At 38.4% G+C, this 21,552-nt stretch overlaps 1 long non-coding RNA gene across 1 annotated transcript in view; it reads right to left on the minus strand.

The window, feature by feature from the left end:
- Positions 1-21,552, minus strand: part of LOC120879545 — a 513,363-nt gene that overhangs the window by 491,473 nt on the left and 338 nt on the right. The gene's annotated exons all lie outside the window — the stretch shown is intronic.

The following is a 21,552-nucleotide window of genomic DNA, read 5'->3' on the forward strand; positions in this document are numbered from 1 at the left end:
CAGTCTCTTCTTTTTATCTTCCCCACTATTTCTTGTATCTTCAGCCTCTGTCTTTTCCCTCTCAGATGACAAGAACTGTTGTTGCTTCTTTTGAAAAGGGATCATTTCTTAATCCTGCTTCTCCCTGAGTTCTCTTCCTTTCATTGCCAACCTTCTCGAAAGAATAGGTTATGTTCATGGAATTCATTTCTTCTCTTCCCATTGTCCTCTTGAACCCCTGCAAATAGACTTCTGCCTTCACCAAGCTAATGGACCATTCTCACTAAGGCTACAAGGGAACCACTCACTACTATCCCAGCTCTCTGCTCTGAATTTGTCCCGCTTCAGCTCCCAAAGAATGGGCGAATTATCCTTAACTCTCTTTCCTTGTCTTCACTCCACACCCTCCTGTTTTATCTCACACCTGACTACTCCTACCCCATCTCATTCATCACCAGTTCCAATAGTCAGTCTTTCCTTTCACAGACTCTGACTTGGCAAATGCATGTATCCCACATCTTCAACAATACCCTAGTGCAGAGGACTCTCAACTCCAGAGCCTCAGCCCTTAGCCCAATACTGAATCACTAGCCCATTTCCACTGCCTGTGGGGTATTCTCAAGTAGAAACCCTGAGAATAGTCTGATATGTGGAACAGAATGAGTGTTCTATATGAGCAGTGGTTTAGCCTTGGACAAATCATGGAACATGAGTCCCAGTTAATAAAAATATTAGTACTTCCCTCAAAGATTTGCTAGTGCGGATTAAGTAACATAAAAGTAGGAAATTCGGTTTATTTATATTGATTTAAATATAGCACTTCATTTGTCAGGAAGGCCTATAATACAGCACTTAACAAATAAGAACTCATTTAATCCTCACAAGGATCCTTGGAGGCAAGTTGTACCATTATCCTCATTTCACAGATGAAAACTCTGAGACACAGCCAACCTAGGTAGTCACAACTAAAAAGTGACAAAGCCTGATTCCAATCCAGGCAGTTTAGCTCCAAAAGCTACACTAAGCTGCCTCTCTTTATACTGCCTATCTGCCTTTTAACACACCGCAGAAATCAAATTATCATCATTAAATAAAAAATCCAGAACATCAGATCACCCTTGCAATTCAGATTTCATTCATGAGTTCCATGTTGGTTAACACCACCAGTCCTATAAACTACAACCTCCTCATCAGCTTAACTTCCTTTCTTACCCACGGAACCTCTTGCTGCCAGATCTTATTTGGTCCACCTCCAAAATGGTTGATAGATGAAAAAAAAGAAAAGATAAGACCTCTTATATACTGGGACAATTAGTAAAACTTGTACAACAGACAACAGTTGTATATCAATACCAAATTTCCCAATTTAAAATAAGTGTGTTAAGTTATATAAATGAAAGCTCTTATTTTTAGGAAACACACACTGAAATATTTAGGGGTAAAAGAGGCATGATATCTGCAACTTTACTCTCACACGGCTTAGAAAGAGCTCTTAGTAATACATATGTGGTAGAAAATGAGAGAATAGTAAAGCAAATGTGGCAAAACGTTAACTGGTAAATCCAGTTGAAGAATTCTTGCAAATTTTCTTTAAATTTAAAATTATTTCAAAGTACAAATCTGAAAACCAAAATCACCAGCAGTTTCCTCGCTGCCCCTGACCATGGCCCTCCTGCCATTCCACTTCCCACATCCCTCCACCAGGGTGTATCCATGGCCCTTCTGCCCCTCCACTTCCCAAGTCCCTGCACCAGGGTGTAGAAGGCTCACTCACCACACAGACCAATCAAGTGTGAAATACCCAGCTGGCATGCAAAGCAATCCACAACCTCCCCTGACTTCTATTCCAGTCTCCTGGCATCCTTCCCAACAACATCCTTCCCACAACTTCCCTTCTCACAACTGGTTCCCCATGTCCCCTGACCCCACCGCATCCCAGGCTCAGCATTTTCCTGCATCCAGGCCTTTGAAGAGGCTGCTTCCTTTGCCTAGGCTAGGACTCCCTTTCTTCCTAAAAACAAACATTGAGGTCATATCCTTCCCTCAAACCCTAATCAGAATCCAATTTCATCCCAAGTGGCTTTCTAGGTCCACCCAGCTAGAATTTGTTCACTTACTCTGCCTCCTAAAGCAGGTGTTTGCTCTGTGTAGAACTTACCTCCATTCTTCAACCTTGTGCTAGAAATTCTGTGCTAGAAATTCCATGTGTCTTTGATCTAGGAGATCAGGAGTTTGCAGAAGATGGTAATAATGTGGTTTTCCTTACACCCCCACTTCCTCTTATATAATTCTGCAGAAATTATGTATTTCATAATTAAAAAAAAAAAAAACAAAAAACTGCGTGCTGCCAGGGCTGATCACAGACCCAGGGCAACAGACGGGAAGGGACAGGAGAAGGCAGCAGCTCTGGCAGTGAGCACAGAAGATGGGAAGTTCTTATTAGGGCACACGCCCCAGTCTTGGCAGCTTCTACCTCTGCAAGGAAAGGAAAGAAGAAAAGGAATGACCCTGCTTTCAGTCAGTTCAGTCTGTCGTCCACCCCCAACACGTACACCCCCTCACACAGACCTCCCAGAGTCTCTGCCCTTTGCTGGCCGCCCTCGAGGCTGCTGCCAGCAGAAAGTGTGCGTGTGGAACTTCCCTGGCTGTGTGTGAGAGCTTCACCCAGTCTAAGTCCTTGAATGACTTTGCTGTCAATACTTTGCCTTTTCAATTTAAGGGGGTGGGAGGGGGACCAAGCCTTATAAGAAAACTCACCCAAAATAAGAGTAGTTAACTTTATAGAAAGTTCTAGGTTAAAAGCAAAGCAAGCATGCTCAAGGAAAATGAAAACCAAACGCCCTTTGCCTTTCAAGTCATCTTCTCCCTAATGCCATGCTCCCTAAGCATCTTGACCTTCTTCTGGTGCACAGGGGTTCCACTCAGGTTAGGGCTCAGATCCAGTGTGCATGGCTTCCTCTTACTGACACAGATTTGGGCTTAAGTGACTTACCAAAGCTTATGTCGCCCTACAGTGGCTCCACGTTTGTTAGTGGGTTTATTTGTTCTTTGGGGAGAGTTTTAGGACCAAAGTCTGAGACTTGGGAGTTGACACACTTACACCCAGAGAAGTAAATAAGACTCTTAAGGGAGAAGGGAAGAAAAATAAAAGACCAAGAGTAGGATGATGGGAAAACCTGCACTTAGAGCACAGTAAGTCACCCTTTCATCCCCAAATATGTCTTTTCCATGAAACCTTCAGATGATTACTTCTTAAAGACCATCCTGCTGTGAGGAATACCAATATTCACCACTCTTGAATCAGACTTAAGCAAGACTCACTGCTTTGTATAAAACAGATAGCCAACAAGGACCAACTATATAGCATAGGGAACTATACTCTATCTTATAATAACCTATAATGGAAAAGAATCTGAAAAAAGAATATATATGTGTATTTATATGTATAACTGAATCACTTTGCTGTGCACTTGAATCTAACATAACATTGTAAATCAACTACACTTCAACTAAAAAAAAGAAAAAGACCCACTGTTTTTTCTTTCATTCATTCAACAAATATTGACTGAATGTCTGATGCATATCAGAAGCTATTCTACATACTGAGCATACCTTAGTGTACCAAACAAAGTCCCTGCTTGCAGAGAATTTACCAGAACTACACATCACTTTCATAATCTTGTAATATTTGAAATCTCAGGCATTTCCTAGAATAAGTGATTTATTCCCTATGATCTTCACTTCTCTCATCTGTTAAATGGGAACATCAAAACTCTACCACCTACATCACATAGGACGGCAAGGAGAATTGGGGGGAAAAAAGCATCTATAAGGTGCTTAGTATGGAGCCTCACAGTTAGTAGATAATCAGTAAATGGTAATGTGATTATGATTACACACTACCCTAAAACCTGAGTCAACATTCACTCGTCTCTCAGGTCTAAATGTTGTAAATAATACTGCCACTGTGTGCTAAGTCTAGTAATTCAGATACATCTCTCACAATTTCATTTTTACTTCTGTACTCAACTGTAGAGTGTACTCAATACTTTAAACTCACTTCAAGAAATAAGTGTAGAATTACAAGTTTTTATTTTTCCTAATAGACATTAAATTCATAAATAATTACTACAATTTAAAAGGTTTATTCATGTGACACAACACCCAAAATTAACTCAGATATCACTGGAAGTATGCTGAGTCTTCTTTGGGAAACACTTCTCCATATGCTCCTCTTTGCAGCGCTGATCTCTATGTCTAAATTTGGTTTATTACACCTTTTGGCGAGCTCCAGAGTCTGCCATCCTCTCCCAATTCACACTGCTGCTCCCCTAAGGCAGCCTCCCTTTAACATGATTGTCATAGTTTACCAGTTTCTACCCCTGAAACCAGATCATGCCTCCCCTGCCCCAAACCCACCAACAGATGCCTGTCTCCTTAGAATAAATGCAAAGACCTTACTGCACTCTACTGAGCCCTACGTGATCTGGCCCCTGCTTGTCTCCTCACCACATTGCCTACCACTCTTCCCACTGGAAACTGCAGTTTTACTGAACATTGTTCAGACAGCCTTTGCATCTGCTTTTCCTCTGCCTGTAGCATCCTCCCCCCCCCCCCCCATCGTCACAGCTCACTCCCTGACTTCAGAGGCCCTTCGTGAATATCTGCTCACTCCTCAATCATCATTGTCATTCTTACCCCCCTTATTTTATTTTGACCAAAACACTTTTCACCTCTAAACATCAAATGAGGTGCATTCATGCATTTGTTTCCTGTCTGTCAAGCCCCTCTAGACTATAGGCTCCAGGAAGGCCTGCATTTTGTCTATATTGCACTTTACTGTATTACAAATGCCTGAAATAGAATGGAAGCCACTCACCAAGTATTTGTTGGTGAAGGCATGAGTGAATGCACAAAGTGTGGATGGTGAGTATTCTTTGAAATATGTTCAGCTTGAGGTTTCTCCAAACTCGTAGAGTGGGCAGGAAGAAATGCAAACGTAGAGTTTAGGAGAAAAGAAAGCAAAAAGCAAGAACACCGGAAAGCAAGACTAAAACAGCACAGACCCACCCACCAAAGCCCTCCAAATGCTACTGGAATGTTGGCCCCAAAATAAAGAAATTAGTTGGAGACAGAATAGAGCTCAGGGATGGATATGGATAGAAATTAAAAAGAACTCACTTCATTATACAAGAATTTGTAGTGCATAAGTTAGTTTAAAAAGGAGGGGAGAGAGGCATATATGTAAATAAATCAAATTTTTTATTTTAGCCTTTAATGAGAAGCTGCTCCCTCACCAAACTTTGAAAATAAGTAACAAGGTAGAATTCAGATTTTTTTTTCCTACCCAGTCTGTAGAAGTGTTAACAAACTGTAACACTTCTGAAACGAAGACTGCTAAGACGGAGAAAGAGAGTGAAATGACACCTGGGAGCCTGAGGCCCCAGTTCATGGCCTCCCTACAGGTACATCCTTTGACCCATAGCTTTGTATTCATTCAGTCTGACCCTGAGGTTCCACCATGACTTGCTTTGGCCAATGGGATATTAGCAAATGTGATAGGGATCAAGCCTTGAAAAACACATGTGCCTTGCCATCTACCCTCTTGCATGACAGAGCTTTCCCCTTTTGGACCCTGGCCTGGCCACCACCATAAGGACACGTCTGGAGCAGACTGCTAGAAAGATGAGAGCAGAGATAAGAAATACATGGGGAGTATTGAGCTTCCTCAATCAAGAGTATCACAGACCCCCAGTTAACCTCTAATGCATGAGGAAGGCCAGCTAAAATAATCAGAAAATGGCTTCGATAAACAGAACTCCCCCAGCTAACCAGTAGACTCATAGAAAATAATAAAGGGTTATCATTTCAAGGTATTATGTTTTGGAAGAGTTTGTTAACCAGAAGTAGGTAACTGATAAAACTTAGATAGATAACTTTCCTCCAAATAACTAAGGTTAAAAACAGAGGTAGAAGTCAAAAGACCTAAAATGACAAGTTACCTAAGCAATAGAGGGTGTAATTTTCTAATTAGTTTTTTAAACCATTTGAAAACAAAAGGAATATATCCAAATATGTGCAACATAGTTGCAAGTCAAAGTTAAATTATTAGTGTCCCCTTAAATTATAAAAGTGGGGTAATCTTTTATGAATATAAACATCAGACACCTAGTATTCTGTGTAGGCACCAATAAAAACAAAATAGGACCACATATGTTCTCTTCACCCCTCAATCATTCTACCCTAGTCATCACAGGGGACTTCTGTTTTCCACAGCACTAAAGTCTTTAATTTTCATTAAAGTAAACTACTCTTTTTTTCATCTTAAAAAAATTAACAACCTTACCAGACTCACTCACAGAACTGTAGCTAAAATAAAACCAACCATAATTTGCTTCTGTTCAGACTTCTGTATTGACAAAAGCATTATCTTTTTCCCCTTCCAAGGTTACCCTTCTTCTTTGTTCCTTTATACATTTTCCAGGAGATCTGCACAAAAGCATAAACTTCCACGTTAGACAAGTGAATAAGGACACAAACGTGGAACAATGCCTACGTTGTTTGAAGAGGTCTTCTCATCCAAGCCTGCTTCACACTCACAGCCTCACATACGGCCACAATTTTAGTCTCACAGAATGCATTTTATATTCTACTCCATAAACATATACATCCTTCTATAAAAAGAACCGGGCCAAATTGAGAATGTTATTAAAGTTACAAGTAATAATACACTGGTAAAGTCCTCTACATGCTCAGCCCCACGCTCCCCCTCACATGGTGTCTTAGCTCATTCAGGCTGGCACACCAAAATACCACAGGCTGGGTGGCTCATAAACAGCAGATATTTACTTCTCACAGTTCTGGATGCTGGAAGTCTGAAATCAGGAAGCCAGCATGGCTGGGTGAGGGCCCTCTTCCAAGTTGTAGACTTCTTGTTTCATCCTCAAATGGCAGAGAGGCTAGGGAGCTCTGTGGGGCTCTTTAGAAGGACACTAACCTCATTCATCAGGGCTCTGCCCTCATGACCTGATGACCTCCCAAATGGCTCGCTTCTTAATACCAGTATATTGGTTATTGGGATTTCAACACATGAATTTGGGGGCAGACACATTCAGCCCACAGCAAGTGGTCATCAGAGCCTGGGGTCCTATCTCCCTTTAATAGGCATGGACACTGAAGCTGGGGGTGATAGTGTGACTTCCTTGAAGTTTCTGCTACATAAAGTGACTAAATCAAAATTCAAACCCAAGTTCAGAGGCCTTTTCTATACACTATACTGTAGAGTAATACATTACCGGAAAACTAAAAAAAAAAAAAAAAAGCCTTTTCACAGAAAAGAAAAAGACCAGGAATATATGTAAGAAAATAAAGAATGGATAACTGTGTGAGAAAAGAGACAACAGAGGCATTTACTTTTACATTGGACAACTAAGAAAAGCAGCTAGCAACTGCTAACATTTCTATAACATTCTACAGAACACAATGGAAAAACCACATAATTTTCTATCATGTTATGCACCAGCAGTAGAACAAGTATCTAAGACAGGATTTTCTCACGACTTCGCATGTATTTTCACCTCTTAATGTTCTAAATGTGTTATTGTGGGCTGTATATCCTTTATTCAACATAGGCTACTGCAATAAATTCTTGTTTATCAAAAATATATCTAGAAAAAATTTATATCTAGGACAGTCAGTGCTAGATAAGTGAATCTGCAGACTGCGTGAGACTACTAAACAAAGCAACAGCTGGTTTATTTCAGACTCTGCACAACTTGAAAGCTCTAGATCAGGGTTTGGCAAACTTTTCCTGTAAAAGGTCTGTAAAAGATAGTAAATACTTTTGGCTTGTGGGCCGTATGGTCTCTGTGGCAACTACTCAACTCTGCCCTGGTGTGAAATCAGCAGTAGACAATGTACAGACAAATGATATGGATATGTTTCAATAAAACTTTATTTATAAAAACAGATTTTGCTCAAAGACAGTAGTTTCCCAATTCCTATTGTAAAGCATAGCAATCACCCAGAAGAATAAAATGTATTTATGCTCTTATCTACTCTCAGTGTAGGACTGACATCCTGAGCCAATGTCTGTTCTTCCATTTGGTACACAATTTTTAAAAACTGGGCTATTTTCTTGCTTACAACCTATAACAAAATTCAAGCAGGTATTTCAAATCAAGGATTCTAACTTAGGCTAGTACAGTGAAGGCCAAAAGCCTTCAGAACACAGCCCAAGGACTGAAACAACAGAGCAATCTGGACCCACTAGTTTAGAGGCAAAACACTTTCTCCCTAAACACTTTAACATCTTAATCATTTCGATATTAAATGACTCAATACCACTGAGAATGTTGACTTTGAATCAACAAAGGAAAGATTCCATTTAATCCCTTTAACACAGAAACAACACGGAGACACATAAGATCTATTTGGAGAGACCCGTGAGCACTGGCTAGAAGTTTTAGAATCAACTGAAGAAATTTTAGCTGTCTAGAATAAATACTTTATGAAATAATCAATTCCCCAGATAAAAATAATAGACAAACATATATAAAGCACTTACTATGCATTATTCATCATTCCAAGTGTTTTCAGTTCAGTTCAGTTGCTTAGTCGTGTCCAGCTCTTTGCGACCCCATGAATCGCAGCACGCCAGGCCTCCCTGTCCATCACCAACTCCCGGAGTTCACTCAGACTCACATCCATCGAGTCGGTGATGCCATCCAGCCATCTCATCCTGGGTCATCCCCTTCTCCTCCTGCCCCCAATCCCTCCCAGCATCAAAGTCTTTTCCAATGAGTCAACTCTTCACATGAAGTGGCCAAAGGACTGGAGTTTCAGCTTTAGCATCATTCCCTCCAAAGAAATCCCAGGGCTGATCACCTTCAGAATGGAGTGGTTGGATCTCCTTGCAGTCCAAGGGACTCTCAAGAGTCTTCTCCAACACCACAGTTCAAAAGCATCAATTCTTCGGCGCTCAGCCTTCTTCACAGTCCAACCCTCACATCCATACATGACCACTGGAAAAACCATAGCCTTGACTAGACAAACCTTAGTCAGCAAAGTAATGTCTCTGCTTTTGAATATGCTATCTAGGTTGGTCATAACTTTCCTTCCAAGGAGTAAGCGTCCTTTAATTTCATGGGTGCAGTCACCATCCGCAGTGATTTTGGAGCCCCCCAAAATAAAGTCTGACTCTATTTCCACTGTTTCCCCATCTACTTCCCATGAAGTGATGGGACCGGATGCCATGATCTTCGTTTTCTCAATGTTGAGCTTACCTATATTAATTTACCTAAAGTACACAGCAATCTAACCAGGTAGGTACCATTATAATCCCATTTTTCAGACAATGAATTGAGGTACAGGGAGACTGAATAACTTGCTCAGAGTAACACAGCCACTCAGAATAGAATCTGGCCCCAGGCACCATTTCTTCAATTGCTAAAAAATGCCAAGCCATTACCTTTTGACTGTATGTAGGCTGCCTTATTTCAAAGACCATGAATGGGATAGGACATATGTAAAATCTTTACTAAATAGAATTTAATCTTTAGAATTTAACAATTGAGAAATGTCATTGTTTTTCAATGCCTGAGGGTAACGACTATAAGTGTTTATTATTTTTGTTCAGATCCACCAAAATGAAAAGATTGCCTGTATGTTAGATTGAAGATATTTTATTCTTTTTCAGTGTTGCCTTTAAAATTGATTTTGGAATGTGCCAGGAAGATAAACAAGTAAATGGAGTGTGGGAAAATTATTTTTAGGCACTCTTATTTCAATCAGATAATATGAGGACATGAAATAAGTTAGTCTTTCAATTTCTTAGGTCAGGACATAAAAATTATATGTTTATTTGCTGTCTTTATTTCTTAAATAGCTTAATTGTAAATTTGGCTTATATTGGAAGAAAGCAATTTGGTTGTCAAAATAACTGAGGTTACTCCTTACTTATCACCCAACAAAAATATTTGATCCTAATATATCCAGAGTAAAGGACTAAAATGGTTTATGATGTTTATTAAGAGAAAATAAAAAGTTTGTGGGGAGATTTCTTTTAAATAGCAATGATCTAAAAAATATTTTTGGTTACTGAGTAGGCATCTGTGTTCTTTTTTATTTGTGATATAAATATTTTTGCTAATCTCCAAAAGTTCAGAGTGTGGAGAGAAATCTCTGCAGCATCTAGAAAATAGAGAGGCTGCAAACCAAGTTTATATTAATTCCATCATTTGCACAACTCCAGGCAAGAAAAACAGTTGTCCAAAAGCTATACATTCTCTTCATAAGCAGTTTTCCTCAATAATAAGCTAGCATTCCCTGCAAAATTTATACAACACTCAAGGAACAAGAAAAGAGTAGAGAAGGCTTGAACAGTTTATATTTGCTGCCCATTTTTCATTTTCTTCCTATTCTTCTCTAAAAATACAAAGCAAGACATTCAAACAATTGATACAGAAGAGGAAGAGATAGGTGGAAAGAGAAAAGCATCCCATTACCACTTTCTTCACTACTGGACATAAATATTAAATCAATGGTAACTCCTATAATCATAATTTTCAGTTATATATTAATAGTCTTGGAAAACTGTTACCATATGGGACTAAGATTTGAAAAGTTCTTAATTTTTTCTAAATGATAAAGATTATAATTTTTTAATTTAACTTATATATAGTGGCTAAACTCAAAGCTTAGATTCTACATAGACATATTAGATAACAGAAGGAAGAGGACAGGAGACAAGAGGAGAGGAAATGAGGAGAGAGGAGAGGGGACAGGAAGAGTAGGGAAAGGCAAGGGAAGGGAGGGGAGGAGGAGAAGAGAAAAAAAAAAAAGATGAGAAAAGAACAAAATATATGACATAAATTGGTGAGTTGATCACCAAACCAACTTTCTATTTTCCCCAGAGACAAGTAAGATTCATGCCCCAGCCTCCTTTTTATTAAGTGGGGCCTTTATATAACCAAACTCTGGTGTAAAAAATATGAGCAATCCTCCATGTATTTTTCCCTCTGTCAAAGCACAAACACTTGGAAACTGGAAATAATTAGGTGATGAGAAGTGTCATAAGAAAACCACCTGAATGAGAGAAATTTGCCCATCAGGAATATTCATTTTGGTAAATGGGTATAACCACTATGGAAAACAGAATGGAAGTACCTCAAAAAATTAAAACTAGAAGCACCATATGATCCATAAATCCCACTTCTGGATATACATCTGAAGGAAATGAAATCATTATCTCAAAGAGAGATCTGCACCATAGCAGTACTATTCATAATAGCCTAGAAACAACTATGGATGGATGGATTTTAAACAGTGATACACACACACACACACACACAGTAGAATATTCAGTTCAGTTCAGTTCAGTCACTCAGTCGTGTCTGACTCTTTGCGATCCCATGAATTGCAGCACGCCAGGCCTCCCTGTCCATCACCAACTCCCGGAGTTCACTCAGACTCGCGTTCATCGGGTCAGTGATGCCATCCAGCCATCTCATCCTCTGTCGTCCCCTTCTCCTCCTGCCCCCAATCCCTCCCAGCATCAGTCTTTTTCAATGAGTCAGCTCTTTGCATGAGGTGGCCAAAGTACTGGAGTTTCAGCTTTAGCATCATTCCTTCCAAGAAACACCCAGGACTGATCTCCTTTAGGATGGATTGGTTGGATCTCCTTGCAGTCCAAGGGACTCTCAAGAGTCTTCAACACCACAGTTCGAAAGCATCAATTCTTTGGCGCTCAGCTTTCTTCACAGTCCAACTCTCACATCCATACATGACCACTGGAAAAACCATAGCCTTGACTAGACGGACCTTTGTTGGCAAAGTCATGTCTCTGCTTTTGAATATGCTATCTAGGTTGGTCATAACTTTCCTTCCAAAGAGTAAGTGTCTTTTAATTCATGGCTGCAATCACCATCTGCAGTGATTTTGGAGTAGAACATTACTCAGCCATAAAAAAGAAGGAAAATCCCGCTATTTGCAATAATATGTTTATAACTTGAGGCCACTGTACTAAGTAAAATTAGTCAGGTACAGAAAGGCAAATATTGTGTGACTTCACTTATGAGTGGAATCCTAAAAAGTTTATAGAAATAGAGAGTAGTAGTTGCCAGGGACTGGGGAGTGGGGATAAGAGGGAAATATTAGTCAGAGAATCCAAACTTCCAGTTATGATATGAAAAAGTTTAGGGATCTAACATACAGCACAGAAATAATAGTACTAATACTGTATTATATACTTGAATTTTGCCAAGAAAGTATGTTTTAAACATTCTCACCAAAAAAAGAAAAATGGCAACTAGGTGACATGATGCAAATGTTGACTAACACTGGTGGCAATCATTTTGCAATACAGTAGTCCCCCCTTATCCTTGAGAGATACGTTCCAAGACCTCCTGGGGATGCTTGAAACCATGGATAGTAACAAACCCTCTACCTACTACTTCTCTCTATACATACTTATCTATAATAAAGTTTATCTGAATTGCCAGCCTCACTACTTGACCTTTGAAGCCATTATTAAGTAAAATAAAGGTTACTTGAACACAAACACTATGACCATTACAGCTGATTTGATAATCATCTACTAAGTGAATAACCAGTAGGATATGCTGGGGAAAGTGATAATTCACATCCAGGGTGTGACATGCAGCAGAATGGCATTTCACCACACTACTCAGAATGGCATGTAATTTAAAATGTATAAATAGGTTATTTCTGGAATTCTCCATTTAATATTTTGGGACCTCGATTGATCTCAGGTAACTGAAACTACAGAAAGTCAAACTCTGGACAAGAGAGGACTACTATATGAAAATGTATCAAATCAACTCATTGTATACCTTAAACATACACAATGTAATATGTCAATTGTATCTCAATAAAGTTGGGGGCAGGAGTTAAAAACAGTCTCTCATTAAAATTTTAAATTACTTTAAAGGATCTTATCCAATCATTAAAGGTAGAAGAAAGTCATGACAATGTTCCAGATGGCAGTTTTCAACATGTCCTACAAACATCTCAGTAGATGCAGAAAATTTTTTTATAAAATTTAGCATCCATCAATGATAAAATCTCTCCAGAAAGTGCTTATAGAGGGGACATACTACAACATAATAAATTGCCATCTATGATAAGCCCATAAATACCATCATCCTTAACAGTGAAGAGCTGAAAACATTCCCTCTATAACAGGAACAAAACAAGGATGCCCACTCTCAGCACTTTAGTTCATCATAGTATTGGACATCCTAGCCACAGAAATAAGAAGGGAAAAAAGAAATCTAAATTGGAAATAAAGAAGTACAACATGTCACTACGGCATAACATTATACATAGAAAATCCTAAAGATGCCATCAAAAAAGTAGTAAAGTACTAAGTTTATCAATGAATTTAATAAAATTATAGAATAAAAATTAATATACAAAAATATGTTACATTTCAATACACCAATGATGAACTAACTATCAGAAAAAGAAATTAGGGAAGCAATCCCATTTACCATCACATCAAAAAGAATAAAATACCTATGAATAAACCTACCAAAGGTAGCAAAAGACTATACTTGGAAAACTATAAGACACTGATGAAATAAGTTGCAGACAACACAGATGGAAATATATACCATGTTCATAGCTTGGAAGAATTAATATTATTAAAGTGACTATACTACCCAAGGCGAACTGCAGATTCAGTGCAAACCCTATCAAAATACCGAGGGTATTTTTCACAGAACTAGAACAATAACTTTAAAATCTGTATGTAAAAACAGAAGATCTCAAACAGCCAAAACAACCTTGAGAAAGAACACAACTGGAAAAATCATGCTCCTTGACTTCAGACTATACTATAAAGCTACAATACTAAAAAAAATTTTTTAAGTATTTTTTAAGTACGGTACTGGCACAAAAGGGCTTCCCAGATGGTTCAGTGGTAAAGAATCTGCCGGCCAGTGCTAGAGCTGCAGGAGACACAGGTTCGATCCCTGGGTCGGGAAGATCCCCTGGAGAAGGAAATGGCAACCCACTCCAGTATTCTTGCTGGGATAATCTCATGACCAGAAGGGCCTGGCAGGCTATAGTCCATGGGGTCACAAAGAGTCAGACATGACTGAGCATGCAAACAGACACTGATATAAAAACAGACACATAGATCAATGAAACAGAATAGAGTGCCCAGAGATAAATCCACGCACCCTTGGTCAATTAATATATGACAAAAGAGGCAAGAACACACGATGGAAAGAAGACAGTCTCTTCAACAATGTTGCTGGAAAAATTAACAGATACACATAAAACAATGAGATTAGAACACTCTTTCACACCATACACAAAGATAAACTCAAAATGGTTTAAAGAGCTAAATGCAAGACCTGAAACCTTAAAACTCCTAGAAAGGAACATAAAACACTCTATGACATAAATCACGGCAACAGCTTTTTAAATCTGTCTCGTAAAGCAAAAGAAATAAAAGCAAAATTAAACAAATGGGACCTAATTAAACTTAAAAGCTTTTACACTGCAAGGGAAACCATCTACAATATGAAAGACAACTAATGGAATGGGAGAAATATTTGCAAATAATGTGACCAACAAGCAGTTAATATGCAAAATATATAAACAGTTCATACAACTCAGCATCAAGAAAACAAAGCACCCAATCAAAAATGGACAAAGGAGCTGAATTGACATTTTTCCAAAGAAGACATACAGATGGCTAACAGGCACATAAAAAGATGCCCAACATCATTAACTATCAGAGAAATGCAAATCAAAATCACAATGAGATATCACCTCCCACCTGTCAATATGGCTATCACCAAAAAGACCACAAATAAAAAATGTTAAGGATTTGGAGAAAAAGGAATCCTTGTACACTGTGGATGGGAATGTAAGTTGGTATAGCTGCTACAGAAAACAGTACTGAGGTTTCTCCAAAAAATAAAAACAGAACTGAGCTATTTCAAATCTTAAAATGTGATGCTGTTAAAGTGCTGCACTCAATATGCCAGCAAATCTGGAAAACTCAGCAGTGGCCACAGGACTGGAAAAGGTCAGTTTTCATTCCAATCCCAAAGAAAAGCAATGCAAAGAATGTTCAAACTACTACACAATTACACGCATCTCACACATTAGCAAAGTAATGCTCAAAATTCTCCAAGCTAGGCTTCAACAGTATGTGAACCAAGAACTTCCAGATGTTCAAGCTAGATTAGAAAAGGCAGAGGAACCAGAGATAAAATTGTCAACATCCATCAGATCATAGATAAAGCAAGAAAATTCCAGAAAAACATCTACTTCTGTTTTATTGACTATGCCAAAGCCTTTGATTGTGTGGATCACAACAAACTGTGGAAAATTCTTAAAGAGATAGGAATACAAGTCCACCTTATCTGCCTCCTGAGAAATCTATATGCAGGTCACGAAGCAACAATTAGAACTGGACATGGAACAATAGACTGGTTCCAGATTGGGAAAGGAGTACATCAAGGCTGTATATTGTCACCCTGCTTATTTAATTTGTATGCAGAGTACATCATGAGAAATGCTGGACTGGATGAAGCACAAGCTGGAATCAAGAATGCCAGGAAAAATACCAATAACCTCAGATATGCAGATGACACCACCCTTATGGTAGAAAGCAAAGAGGAACTAAAGATCCTCTTGCTGAAAGTGAAAGAGGAGAGTGAAGAGGCTGGTTTAAAACTCAACATTCAAAAAACTAAGATCATGGCATGCAGTCCCATCACTTCATGGCAAACATATGGGGAAACAATGGAAACAGTGACAGACTTTATTTGCTTGGGCTCCAAAATCGCTGAAGATGGTGACTGCAGCCATGAAATTAAAAGATGCTTGCTCCTTGGAAGAAAAGCTATGACCAACCTAGACAGCATATTTAAAAGCAGAGACATTACTTTACCCACAAAGTTTCGTCTAGTCAAAGCTATGGTTTTTCCAGTAGTTATGTATGGATGTGAGAGTTGGACCATAAAGAAGGCTGAGCACCAAAGAATTGGATGGTTTTGAACTGTGGTGTTGGGGGATATTCTTGAGTGTCCCTTGGACTGCAAAGAGAATAAACCAGCCAATCCTAAATGAAATCAATATTCATTGGAAGGACTGATGCTGAAGCTCCAACACTTTGGCCACTTCATGTGAAGAACTGACTCATTAAGAAAAGACCCTGATGCTGGAAAGATTGAATGCAGGAGGAAAAGGAGACGGCGGAGGATGAGATGGTTGGATACATCACCAACTCAATGGACGTGAATTTGAGCAAGCTCTAGGAATTGGTGATGGACAGGGAAGCCTGGCGTGCTGCAGTCAGTGAGGTCACAAAGAGTCGGACATGACTGAGCGACTAAACTGAACTGAAAAACCAAACTACCATATGATCCAGCAATTTCACTCCTGGGTGTATGTATCCAAAATTAACCAAAAACATTAATTCAAAAAGATACACGGCACCACAATGTTCAGAGTAGCACTATCAACAATAGCTAAGATATAGACACAACCTAAGTGTCCATCAACAGATGAATAAAGATGTGGTGTGTGTACACACACACACACACGAATACTACCTAGCCATAAATGAAATTTTGCCATTTGCAACAACTTGGACAGGCCTGGAGAGTATTATGCTGTGATATGTCAGACATAATGTTATTACATATATGTGAAATCTAAAAGATAAAATTAACTAGTGAATATTAACAAAACAGAAACAGACTCACAGGTACACAGAACAAACTAGTGGTTAGCAGCAGGAGAGGGAAGGAGGGAATGGCAAGATAGGGATAAGGGATTAAGAGGTACAAACTACTATGTATAAAATAAATAAGCTACACGGATATATTATGCAGCACAGGAACTATAGTCAAATTTTATAATAACTATAAATGGTGTACAATCTTTAAAAATTGTGAATCACTAAATTGTACACCTGAGACATATAATACTGTATATCAACTATACCTCAATAAAAAAATGAATTAAAAAAATTTTTTTAATTTTAAAAACTATACTACAAATTAAATTCTTTCATTTCCAGAAGGTTCTCTCATAATTGCTGGGTGAAGTATGTAGGATAAAGATAGAAAATTCATTTCATTTATTTGTTTTACTTATTGTGCATCCTTATAGTTTCATCTTAAAAAAAAAACAGTGGTAGAACTGTTTCAGACTCACCAACAGTACTATTAGGAAATAATTAAACTCTTTAACAACAGTGCACTCAAGCAGCTGAAATGTAGGACACACCCATGGCCAATAACCCAAAAGGTGTGATGATCTTTCAAAATAAAACCAGTTAAAAATCTGAGATTCAAAACTGTTGACTGAACTTTCTAAACTGTTCAGAAAGTCATCCTGACCATTCCTTTTATTCCTGGTATGAAAAGCCCACAGAATAACCATCACCTTAACATATATGATTATTTTGTTAGTTAAATGTAAAAAACACAATAATAAAAAATTTAAGAACATCTGTTAATCTAAATTTTCTACGTCACTCTTTCTTCTGAGGAAACTATGCCCTGTAAAAACAGTTCTAAATGTAGACTGTGAGGGAATGCTTATCTGAATATTAGCTTTGCGCTATATCTAAGTGGAAGGAAAGTCACAGTACCAGCTTAATCCACCCTGTTGGAGGGAAGCAGACATAGCTGAGAAAGCTAATCAAAGTTCAGGTGAACAGTGAAGGGACTCAGGCACACATGCCACAACACTGTTAATCGGCTATACCCCAACACAAACTAACAAGTTTAAAGTTACAAACAAGAAAAATAAAGAATCACCTTCATTTTTTAAAGAAAGAAAGCTAATCAATAAGAAATTTGTAGATCCCATTAGCAGTCATGCCTCATACATTCTTCCCCCAATGCCTTATAACCATTTATCTATTTTCTGTCTCTATGAATTTGCCTATTCTGCGCATTTTATGTAAATGGAATTATACAATTTAAAGGAAATGTATGTGATATTTTCCATTTTAAAAATTGACTATTTATACCTTTTATTAATATCCTGATAATACATAAGTAACATTTACAAGGCACTTAGAAGTTTATTAAATATATTTTCACATACAATAGCACTTTCTTATTGTTACAGTAGCCCGGATGGTAAAGCATCTGCCTGCAATGCAGGAGACCCGGGTTTGATTCCTAGGTTGGGAAGATCCCCTGGAAAAGGAAATGGCAATCCACTCCAGCACTCTTGCCTGGAAAATCCCATGGACGGAGGAGCCTGATAGGCTACAGTCCAGGGGGTCGCAAAAAGTCGGACACGACTGAGCGACTTCACTTCACTTCACTGTTATTTTTATACTCAAGTAACAGACAAATAAGGACTGAGGCTCTGAAAACCTTTGTAATTTTTCAAGATCAAACACTGAAGACTGTTTTTGCTCTAAAAAGTATTTATTCAATTCTGGGGATATACTTTTAGAAGTAAAGGAAGCTAACCAGTGCTATGAAGTTTTGTAATGATAAAAGCGTCATTATCTTAGCCCAAAGAACTAAACTATTCTTTAATCAGCACTTTCTCATCATGCTGCTGATATTTACCAATACAGTAAAACACCAGGATATATACCATTATTTCCATTTTACAGACATAGAGACTGAGGCTTAAAACAATTCAAAAGACTTGAGCATGATCTCACTAACTCCAAGATCAATTTACTAAGTCATTTTGCTTCCTGAAATTGGAGGGATACAATTTTGGCTTGTGACTAGTATAACAGAAAATTATATCACCTGCATATATTTTATAATTAAAGTGGAAAAATTGATTTTTTAATTAAATGAAAGCTCCTCCTCTTCCAAGGGGTAGAGTCAAGCTCCACAAACAAAGAGAATCAGACTAATCTAAAGCATTTAACTCTGGGCTGGGGGAGGGAGAGGAGGTTTTTTGTTTTGTTCTACTCTTTAAAACAAGCTCCAGGTGGGACAGCAAGTCTTTTGAAAACGCCAACTAAGGATAATTAAATTCTTTAGCAAGAGTAAGCAAAAAGAGTAGTTCTATATATAACACTGGAAAAAAATATCTTAGAGAAGAGCAAATCTTTCCAAAAGTGAAACTCACCAAATGAAACCCTGGAAAATGTAATTCAATAAAAAAATATTACTTAAGCCAATTTGCATTCATGAGTGCTTTGCAAGTTTATGATGTAATACATTCCTTGTTGGATATATCTTTGTCAAATCCATCTGTCTATGGCGGATATACATAGTCTTACAGAACCTTATCTGCCAAAGAACTTCCACAGTCAGACAAAAATGGCAATTGGAAATAAAGTCCAGAGGGAAAAGAGACCAGCTCCTGCTATTCGGAAAATGTTTCCTTTCTGCACAACATCTTGCTCACAGATACCTATCCCTGGACACCTGGTACTCCTCTACTCTTTTCTTAAAGTCCTGCCCTTTCATGTAAAATAGATGTGAATCCAGAGAACTGAAGAGGTGAAAGTTCTAAAGGAAGCTCCAGGGCAAGATGTCAATACTCCCAACAGAATTTGCCTGAGCCATGTTCTAAACACCTTCTGAACTGCATGCTGCTGCTGCTGCTAAGTCGCTTCAGTCATGTCCGACTCTGTGTGACCCCATAGACGGCAGCCCACCAGGCTCCTCCGTCCCTGGGAGTCTCCAGGCAAGAACACTGGAGTGGGTTGCCATTGCCTTCTCCAGTGCATGAAAGTGAAAAGTGAAAGTGAAGTTGCTCAGTCGTGTCCGACTCTTAGTGATCCCATGGACTGCAGCCTACCAGGCTCCTCCATCCATGGGATTTTCCAGGCAAGAGTACTGGAGTGGGGTGCCATCGCCTTCTCCGTCTGAACTGCATGAGCAGCTGATTAATATCCGATAGCTGAGCATAGGTCATTTGTATTTGATTCATCTCAATCAGAGCTCAAGTTAATACTATAAAGAAGGCAGGCATGAAGAGGTGGGGGGAATGTGATAGCAACACCAAGAAAGCCATACTGACGCGGCTGAGAAAAGGAGCCAGCTCAAAGGCCAGAAACCAGTTCAGAGAAAGCTGCTTCCACTCTGCCCACTTCTTACTCTCCATGGGCCCCAAACCACCTGGAGGGGTGAGGTTACTGTCCTTCAGGAGATGCACTCCTTTCTTCCACTGATATAGTCAGTTAAGACATAAAATAATGACTGTCGACTCTTACTATTAGTGTCTACAGCCATGGAAACTAAATAAAGGAACTTATCACACTATCACAATTAGAAGCTCATACTCTTTCTTCACAGTAAGCATGTTTCCAAAAGAATGTATTAGAATTATATGTTTTAAAACTATTTTACATATACTTGACTAATACAGAAAAGGATTTGTGTTATTTTTCTCTCCTTTATAAACCTCATTTGTTGCTGTGACCCAAAAGGGTCATATTTTAGAAGGCAAAAATATTTTAACAACAAAATTTTGCATTTCCAAAGTGAATGAAACATAAAATTTTGCAAACACATAACTATTCTTTCTTTCCTACTGAACAAATCATGTCAGTCATTTAAATAGGCATGACCAAAAATAAACTGCTCTTAGGTATAAAAATAATATTTTTATAGGAATTGGCAAGTAACTATTCTAGCTATTAGAAATTTATACTGGCCACAGAAACCCATGATTTTAAAAACTGTTCTGATGATTTATGCTTGAGGCTTATGTACAGCACAAAAATATAGATTTGTATCTCTCAGTCTAAAGATGAAAATTTAGACAAAAAGCAAACTGGAAAACAACCCAAAATTGTAAGAAATTACCTAACTTTGTGCCGTATTGAGAAAGATATAAAAATTATGTGGAAGAAAAATTATTTATTTCTAGTGATTAACTTCATAGACAAAAGTCTGATTTTCTTATTTTTAATGACAGGAGAAATCAATAATGTTTTAAAAGTAAAACATGAACTGCTTACCCTCATCAGTCTATATACTCAGTATTAACTCTATCCTGCAGTGTATGCTATAGAAGGTAATAAAATGCTGATGTTTTCTAGGTCCTCCTCTCAATCTGCTCTGGCTTTATCTTCAACCTGGTTACCAATAGAAGTCACCTCCAGCAATTATACAAACCTAACAATGGCTTCTGTGGGATAATTTGTTCTGCTCTGACCACACATTCCAATCCACATACTTTCTTCTGTTACTGTTGTTTCTGTGTGTTTAATATGCTTCCTAAAGGCTTTAAACACACACACACAAGCTAGGGAGTTCTCATTCAGCTCCCCACCATATAAACAGAACACTGAGGAGCATTTTTATACATGTAAAAATATTCTAGTTATCCACAGAATATGTCTTGGTACAGCTTCAGATGACAGTAAAGAAAAGCTTTGCTGTCATTTCACATTTCTCCTCTTTCTGTGCTCTGAGTGTTGTGTACCTGTGTCCCAAAAGGACAGCCTGTCATTACTGCTCCCTCCCAGTTGTGGACCATGTGGGTGGGAAGTCTTGAAACTTGCCGGACTCAAGGGCTCTCAGCCATGGCTTTGACACCAACAATCTGTTTTAACCTGCTCGTATTGGACCTTTCTCACTTTCCAGA

Source organism: Oryx dammah, unplaced genomic scaffold (assembly GCF_014754425.2).
Source record: "Oryx dammah isolate SB20612 unplaced genomic scaffold, SCBI_Odam_1.1 HiC_scaffold_20, whole genome shotgun sequence".
NCBI lineage: Eukaryota > Metazoa > Chordata > Mammalia > Artiodactyla > Bovidae > Oryx > Oryx dammah.